The sequence below is a fragment of the Macadamia integrifolia genome, unplaced genomic scaffold (genome assembly GCF_013358625.1).
Source record: "Macadamia integrifolia cultivar HAES 741 unplaced genomic scaffold, SCU_Mint_v3 scaffold1761, whole genome shotgun sequence".
NCBI classification, from domain to species: Eukaryota; Viridiplantae; Streptophyta; class Magnoliopsida; order Proteales; family Proteaceae; genus Macadamia; species Macadamia integrifolia.
In genome coordinates this window covers 5706-15356 of record NW_024868341.1, presented here as the reverse complement: position 1 = coordinate 15356, position 9651 = coordinate 5706, and the positions used below count along the sequence as shown (strand labels likewise).

General features: G+C 35.5%; 1 pseudogene; it reads left to right on the top strand.

Annotated features, from left to right (window-relative positions):
- The first annotated feature begins 436 nt into the window (after window positions 1–436).
- On the top strand, window positions 437–6762 carry LOC122064781 (annotated as a pseudogene).
- Window positions 6763–9651: the final 2889 nt, after the last annotated feature.

Here is a 9651-nt window from a genome sequence, read left to right as displayed (position 1 = left end):
AATCCGGCTAATCTCTCTATAAGAGGTCACTTTCTCATCGCTTTTTATATAAGATCGCTTTGTGGAGGCGTTTCTCTACCTTCTCTTAACCTTACATTTTTTTTTCCTAGGGATGAAGGACATTTACCTACCTTTTTCTTCCTCCTCTATTTGTCATATCCATTATTTCCGAATAAGTAAAAGAAATTTTAGTTGTAACCACATTAGTAATTTAAATGGGGCTGAACATTCGTGAACTTATAGGTTCCAAGATCTCTTATTCACATGTCAAATTTTTTCCTTTTTCTAACAATTAAATTCTTAAGAAAAGAAGAAAAAAAAAACTCATATTTTATGGTTATTGGAGCAGAAATGGGTGATCTCAATTGCAAAACCTATTCTAGAGAAGGCTATCGAAGATCTCCTCGACGAGGGCTTTCCCTCAGATGTCTTAACCATGGTGGATTTGGGTTACTCCTTTGGTCCTAATACGTTCTCTATGAGCACTACAATCAATCGGAGAGTAGAGAAATGGTGTAACGAATTAGGTGTAAAGCAGCCAGAGCTTCAAGTTTTCTTAAATGATCTTCCTGGATATGATTTCAATTCCCTGTTCAAATTCTTTTCTGCAAATTATGAACAACTTAAAGGAGAAAGTGTTAATTCTTTTTTAGGGTTTCACATCCGACCGTAATTGATTCCCATTCAGACAACTAGAACACGATATTAAATAAAAACAAATGTTTTAGATCAAAACATAGAATATGTGTATTTGTCATCTAGTATAATGAAGATGATCGGTGTTAGTCACTTTCACTTTCGCTCTATTGGCTTGGCTATGAATCTTCTATAGCCCCTTAGACCTTCTTGGTTCTCTCACTTTAGTGGTAAAGTAGGAAAGAGTGAATAATGGCTGTAGGAACCCAAAACCTAGTATTTATAATACTGTTCTGAGTCCAAAACCCTAAACCACAATGGGTTGGGCCAGCATATCCCTAAACTTGAGAGTGGACTAACCCAGTTCATGCAATTTGACTCTTACCCATTTAATTAACCCGAATAATTAATTTAGTCCATAAATCCAACAATCTCCCACTTGGGCTACATTAATTATAATGATGTCTTTTAAATTGGTGTGGTCATAGAATCTTATTACATTAACCACTCTTACTATGATTCAGTTGAAAAATCACTCACATCGAACAACAGCAGAAGATATACCTCAATATACGGCATACAACTTTTTGTTATTACAAATATAAGTAAATTTCTCAACACGAATTTATATGGGATATTAACATGAAAATATTGACATATTCTCAAATAACATTGTTGTCATTTCATATAGGTTCTTAATCATGATATTAACCTTTACTGTGGCAAATAGCCTTTGATCTAGGCTTAATATCTAACTGTGACTTTTCACCTTTCAACTGTGGCAAGCATTGCCTTTCAACTGTGGCAAGTACTATCTTTTAAACCATGGCAATTACTACTTATAACTATGACAAACGTTGCCTTTGAACTGTGGCAAGTTCTGCCTTTTAAATTGTGATAAAAATATTGCCTATAACTAAGGCAACTACTGCCTATGAAACATATTCAAATGAAATGATAAATCAATTAATAAATGGAATAACTGTGCATTATATAAATGCTAAAACAGAATCATAATTTTTCAAACTCTGCCCCAAAACATATGGCTAAGGTTTCAAAACATAAACAAATAATCGACAAGAAACAAAACTCCCACTAACCAAGCATTTCAAAACTTAATAATGCTTATGTTAGAACCATGATCTTTGAATACTTCTACTGGAAAAGCATTTGTAATAGGCATGTCAACAACCTATCAGTGACTAAAAGTTGTAACTGAAATTGTATCCCTATCGTTTAGGACAAGGATTCACTGGTCCTCCTATTTCTTGTATTAATTGTGAAAAATACACCAACTTTTGAAAATTTAATCACCTTTGGGTAAAAGAACTCATCAGTCAGTGTCATTTTCTAATATGTGATGACATCACCTTTTGAAAAATATCATCTTTACTATCAAGAAAATAAAATTAAATTGAATGTCCACAAACTTTGATAACATCACCTTTGGGAAATGCCACATTTACTGTTGAGAAAACACAATCGAATTGAATGTACCACTTTGGTGGATTTCACTCAATCCTATTATGTTTTTCCCATTGGAAATATATTTGTGTATAACATATATTTGAATGTGTCATTAGGACATAAAAGTCATACAAGAGTCACAACCGTAACTACATTCCTATCCTTTGGGCTAAAAATACACTGGTCCTCTTGTAAATTCATATTTACTATGAAAAGAACAATAACTTTCGAGATACCCTCACCTTCGGGCTTAGAAACCTCTAGGTTACTGTCATTTTCTTTAACTTGGTTGTGATATCACGTTTGGACAAATGTCACCAACTTTGCTGCCCCAAGAAAAATTATGGAAGAATAAGATGTGTCACTTTGGTGGATTCCACCTCGCCCTTTTATGGTCCCTAGAAATGCATTATGCAGCCAAGCATGTGCGGAAGTTTACACCCAGTTTGATTTCAACATCAATCATTTATTATAAGGTATTCCAAATATGACATACAAACACAAAATGCCATTAATTTTCTATTTATGTCATTCATAAATGACTTTTCAATATCATGGTAAAAATAAACCAATACAAAAACATGTATAAACAGAAATACAATTTTGAAGCCGCTATAGAAGCAAGACAAAGACAAAACACTATAACTGTTCCAAAATAATTAAGGTACAAAAATCTGAGTCTTTTTTTCTTGCATTAAAAGCAATTCAAAATACTGAACATCCTCCCATTGATCGAACCATATAAATCATTTCAGAGTACATAAATCCATCCTCCCACTTATTTGACCAGTTCATTTATTTTTTCCCACAATATCTCAAGTATATGATAAAGTGATATCATGATGACCAATGGTATTTAATAATTCACAAGACCTTGGGATTCTTAATGAACCAGAATTTAAACAAGCCTTTAAGTTACTATTCATTTAAGAACAAACAAACAGGACTTAAGTTTTTTTTTTTTGGATCGATGTTTGGCAAAACCCAAACCGATCATTTTCCAAGTCAACGGGTCAAGTATTCGAGTCGACCCGACCCGACTGGCTCATCTTTGGTTTGGTTCAATGGCTTCTTTTTGGATTGATTGATTCATTTGAACTATAGTAATTCAATTAAGTCATGGGGCTAAGCCCATTAAGTTTTAAATAAAACTCAATAACAACTTGGCCCATTAAATTCCAACCCCAAAAAAAAAAAAAAAAAATGCAACACTTGCAGAATAAGAAAGAAGCCCAAATGAGTTTAAAAATAAAACCCATTCCAACTCCCAATGTTTGTACTTATTCAGGATAAACACATGACCCACCTTTTCAACTAAAAAGGCCAATCGAGCCTCACCATAGTTAAAGCCCAATATGGGTAGCATGTTTAAAAATCAGCCCAAGCCCAATTTGGGCTTCAAATTTAAAGTCCATTTTCTTTTAAACAAAGAAAACTCATTCTTATGCAAATTGTGAGCTTATCTATAAGGCTTAAGAAACAGTCCATAAAAACTCAAATTAAAACCGTTTAAATTAAAAACACTTTAAGTTACAATGGGCCTTAGCTCCATCATTATCCAATTATAACTTAGCCCAAGGCCCTTTAATTAGTTAAAGCCCATGTATGTTTTAAATCCATGGCTCAATAAAAACCCCAAAATAACTTGGCCCAGTACAATTTAGAATTGTTCTATTTAGTTATTATTAAAATATATACTAATACACCTTTACTTAGAGGGATAGTGTCAAAATAAAATCTCTTTGTTACCCACTTCACATAATAAAATACCTTTATAGCTGTTACCATCAAACAGGAAAACGAACTCCATTGAGATTCGTTTTTTACCATTTTTTTCTTTTTTTTCTTCAAAACAAACAAGTCGCCGCCGACCTACAACTATTATGCAGATTTTTTTTTCTTAACATCTGTATACTATTCATCACGTAAAGTACGCTGCCCTCCAAGGAGTCCAAAATTTCAAAACCACCTTTCCGAACTGAATTGGAGTCAATTTCCAATGCTGTATATATTATAATATTAATAAATTAAAATTTAGAATTACCTTTAAATCTCCATCCCTAACCTTTCTCATGTGGGAATGAGAAAAACCCTCCTCATTATCAATGATGAAAAAAATCGATGGGAAATCATTTATTACCCTCGGTCCCAACGAACACTCACCCATTCCGATGATCACCGTATTAGTATTCTTTTACAAAAAAAAAAAAAAAAAAAAAAAAAAAAAAAAAAAAAAAAAAAAAAAAAAAAAAAAAAAAAAAAAACCAATACTTTATAATTTAAAACATTTATACGTCAAGGTCGATCAAATCTAAAACCAAATCAAATCGAAAAAAAAATGACAATTTCAAATTCATCGTTCAACAATTTAATCACTTCGTGATTTGAACGATTAATAAAAATTACAACTCTACCAATCGATTCTAATTCTATATGGGTTCTTCTGATACCACTTGTTAAATCTTATTTAAGGTTTCACATCCAACCCTAATTGATTCCCATACAGACAATTAGAACATGATATTAAATAAAAACAAATGTTTTAGAACAAAATATAGAATATGTGTACCTGTCACCTAGTATGCTGAAGATGATTGGTGTTGGTCACTCCCACTTTCGCTCTATTGGCTTGACTAAAGATCTTCTATAGCCCCTTAGACCTCCTTGGTTCTCTTACTTTAGTGGTAAAGTAGGGAAGAGTGAATAATGGATGTAGGGACTCAAAACCTAGTATTTATAATACTGTCCTGCACCCAAAATCCTAAACCACAATGGGTTGGCCAGCATATCCTCAAACTTGAGAGTGGACCGAACCGGTTCATGCAATTTAACTTTCACCAATTTAATCAATCCGAATAATTAATTTAGCCCATAAATCCAACAGAAAGGAGTAGCAGTGAGGGTAAGAAATGCTTTATTGCAGGTGTTGTTGGCTTCTTCCATGAAAGACTATTCCCCAATAATACCTTACACTTCGCCTATTGTTCCTACAGTGCGCACTAGCTCTCTCGGGTAAGTTTAAGTTTCATCACTTTGTCACCTAGCCATCAAAACCAGCAGATTAAGGTGCGGATTGGCATGGTTGAGCTGGTTGGAGAGGTGGCCCAAGCAAAACCTATGTGGCCCATCCCTAGCCAAGCAACTCAAGCAAACCTAATTTTTGAGACCCAAATGGGTGACCAAATTTTCCTACTACCTAGGCCCTGCTGCCATAATTGCAGGTGTTGAAATGGAATCCCACTTTGATTGAAGGGGTACTTTGAAAAGGGAAGTCTCGTGCTATCATTGGTTGGAGCTGTTAGCTTTAGGAAAGCTAGCCACATGCCCAACCTCTACCTTTTTTAAATATTAAAACTTAAAAAGGTATTTGCGAACCAAGAGTGAAAGGGGATAATTCCATTTTGGCACATGCGATTATAGGCAGTAGGAAAAAACTTTCTTTTGTGATCTTGTGGTCTGCTAGTCTACTAAATTTTAGCCTATCAAAAACCTTACCATATGGTAGGGAATGAGTGCAGACTTGGTAGTATTACATGGTTTGCATGTACAAAAAAACTCTTGCCAGTGTCAATTGATTTTTTTTTTTTTTTTTTTTTTTTTTTTTTTTTTTTTTTTAAGGTCTCTGAGGTACCGATACTTGATCCTTGATAGTTCCCAAGGTACAACATAAGATTTTGACCATTGAGGCAGCTAAGGGCATTGGTGATACTAGTGAATTGAGTTGAAATGAGCAATATAAGCTTGTGCTTTGCTAGCAACATGACCACCTATGAAATTGGATGATAGAATACAAAAGAAATATAAAATAAAGGTGAAAGTTTTCGTTCACCAATGATGAAGAAGAAATCTCTTAATTCATGGGATCTAACCCTTTGATTGAACTTCTAAAATAATGAATTACTGATCATACCTTTGAATTGGAACTCATTGATCATCAAAGGTTCCACCAGGTCTCACAAGTGAAGTAGGCTTGCCAATAAACAAGGGGAAGATCTATGTCTCCAATACTAACCCCCCTGCCGTCAAGAAAGCTTACCTGCAACAATTTCAAGAGGATTTTACTTTGTTCCTCAAGTTGCGATCAAAAGAGTTGGTCCCCAATGGTCTTAAGCTCTTGATACTTCATGGTAGGCAAGACTCCAACCCTTCCCCTACCTATGTTTGGGAATGATTAGCAGAGGCCCTCGGTGCTTTGGTTTCAGAGGTACTCCATACATATATCTTTGAGCTTTAAAAAACTCCATAAGCTTGCTAAACTATTTGTTTGATTGAGGAATTTCTTTGAATACATGGCAACAGGGACTAATTGAGGAAGAGAAGTTGGATTCTTGTAATGTGCCCTATTACACAGCAACATACGAGGAAGTACAAGAAATAATAGACAATGAGGGCTCCTTCGACACCAATCAATTGGGAACATTTGGTCTTGATATTGGGTACAAAGAAGAGAAAGAAATGTCAATGCCGGCTAAGGGAAGAAATGTAGCTGTCAATATCAGAAGATTTACAGAACCCCTGATTTCTCACTAGTTTGGAAATGAGATTATAGAACCATTGTATGAGAAATTAACTCATTTAATAATTGATTACATGATCATGAAGCCGCCTCCTGAAATTGTTAGAATTAGCATCATTCTCAAGAGAAAGGGTTGGAAGTAATTGACATATATGTTGGACAGAGTCCTTAAGTTCCTAACAATAAGGTGGCCATTGAAGACTTATAATTATGGTAGAAAGTTTCAATATATGTAAGAAGTTTGGGTTGAGATTTCTTGTGTGTGTGAGATTGGCTCCTGGTTAAGGTGGATGTAACACCTCCTGTTGTATTTATATAAGTACTTAATTTATGTTACAAAATAAAGTTTCAAAATTGTGACATGTCCTCTTGTTTAAGTTTTACTTTTACTTTAAATTTTGGGTTTTGAGCTCAAAAGTGTCAGAGGGAAGTTTTGATCAAAACACATAAGCAAAAACCAAAGACTTGTCCAAAAGGACAAGGTGTTTATTCCCACATTGGTTTGAGAGGAGTGGAAATGTGGGCATATATACAGGCTTGTTATTCAAGGGTGCAAGCTCCTTGGGGACGAACTCTCCCACTTCTCATGTGTGTGGGTGTTCCTGGGGTGCATTTTAATCTCCCGTGCTGAGCCGGGCCACTGTCGGGGTCAAGGTCGAGGGTAGGTGTGGGTCAAAGGATTTTTATCTTTTTACACCAATTTTGAATTTTAAATTTAGATATGTATAGGTATCTATATGTACATACTCACCCATACATACAGGGAAGTGTCCAAACATAAACTGGTTTGAATGAATACAGAGAGGTGTCTATACGTGGACAGATGCCTTTTTACATGTATAGGTAGCACCCATATGAACATCTATATACATAGTATTCTGTCCATGGAAAAATTAAAAATACGTTTTTTGGCAATTTACTCTCTCTCTCTCTCCTTCTCTTCCTTCTCTGTTTCCCGTTGCATAAAATAGTATTACAAAACTGTGTTTAGTGAGCCTAGCCTTTCTCTCCCAAAGGATCAAAGTCTGTGTACAATCAGACAGAGATCAGAGGTTGTTTTATCTTCGAGGTAAAACACAAGAATCCCTAATTGTACTTTTGTAGGGGGATTTTCAGACCTTAAGGAGAGTATCATCTTCTGATACGACTCAACCTATCTTGGTTCATTTTTTTCAACATCAGTGACAGTCTGCTCCAATAGTTAAAGCTTTATTGTAGAACTTCCTGGGGAAAGTTGTTAAAGCAGAGATGAATTCTTTAAAAGGATGTTCCACCCACAACAATAAGGAACGACTGTTAATCAATAAACAGAGAAATTCTTCTTTAAGATAAAATAGTTTTAACCAAAATCAGACCTAGGAATCCAAACTTCTTCAAGGTCATCCTACATTGTTCTTTTCAACAACTTGTAAGCCTTTCTATCACTATTTCATCTCTCTCTCTCTCTCTCTCTCTCTCTCTCTACTTTAGATTAATGGTTCCTCTTAAGTAAATTGTTGTAGGGCATTCCCAGTGGGTTTCGGAAATACTTGAGAAAAGATAAGTGTGAGGGAGGAGAAGCTGTCTTGAGAAACAACGGCAAATCGTAGCGTGTGAGGGTTAATAAGTTCTGTTTTAAAGTGGGTTGGGTTGATTTTGCTCGAGATTGTCATTTTCTTATTGGGGATTTTTTTTTCTTCAAACATCAAGGTCGCATGGTGTTTGATGTTTTGGTGTTCAATCGTAGTGGCTATGAGAAAGAGTACCCATCACTACTGTAGAAACACAACCCTAAAACAATGCAGAAGAAAATGGAAAAACAAGAACAAACAATTCATACAAGTTTACGAGGTTAGGCAAGATTGCCTACGTCCTCGGTTAGATGAGATTCTACTTCACTATCAATGGAGAATAGGATTACAGCGCTCGTCCTCACACCTCTCAATATTGCTTGCATTACAGAGAAAGTAAACCTCGCTACAAATATATAGCAAAAAATCCTAATCAAGAAAGTACAAAACTTCCCTCAAATAAAAAATTTGAGCGGGGGCTGCACCCCCCCTACACCCTGCTATGCAAGGGGGCCTCCTGCCCCCTTGCAACCCCCATGGTTCGCTTACCGACAAGCAGGACTGCCGTTCAATTTTGTCGAGACGCCTGCACCAGTACTCCTTAGATTAAACTGTGACGAATGCAAGACATTGTACAACAACAACTACTACATCCTCAAAATGAAATTAAGAGGGAAGCAAGGAAGTTTGAAAGTACTGGCAAAGAGCCAATTCTTGAGAAGAAAATCATTACTAAGTTCAAAGAAAAACCCCTTTCATCATTTTATTTTATTTTTTTTCTTATTATAGTTTCTCCTTGTTTTGGATTGAAGCCATCTTGATGATCTGGTTTTATATTTAGAATTGAAAGGTTAATTAAGTACTCATTCAGGAGCACTTAAGGCAGCTGCCAAAGAATATGCTGCCTCTTGCAAGTCTAAAATTCCATTTTGTGGTTCCTGTGACGAAATATAATCACACAAATTATACTCTGTTGAGTAGTGTGATTTTCTCTATGGTTTTGCATGAAACTTTGAAAAATGAGTTTTTTTTTTTTTTTTTTTATAATGGTCAATGATGATGGTGCTGCACAATGTATTCCAAGGTACTTTGCAATATCAAATGGTCTGACAGGAAAAAGCTTCGAAGTGATCCTCAAAGATCAAGAAGGTGAAGATAGGTGGTCTTGGCCCGTGCAATTAAGGCAAAAAATAGATGGTCGGGTGCAGTTAAGATCTGGTTGGCATGAGTTTGCAGTTGCGAATCGCCTTAATAAAGGTCAACTTTGCATTTTCAGGCTCATTCCTCTGGTAACATGTATGTAATGAATCCTTAATGTTCTTAGAAAGGGTTTCCTTGGAAATATATGTTCTGGTCCTTAAAGAGTTTGGACTCAGTTTACTGATCACCTTCTTTCTGTTCTTTAACCTCTGATGATGATTCCAGACATGAAGATGGGAAGGTGGTCTTTGATGTCACAGTGGTAGACTCTAAAGCTTCAGC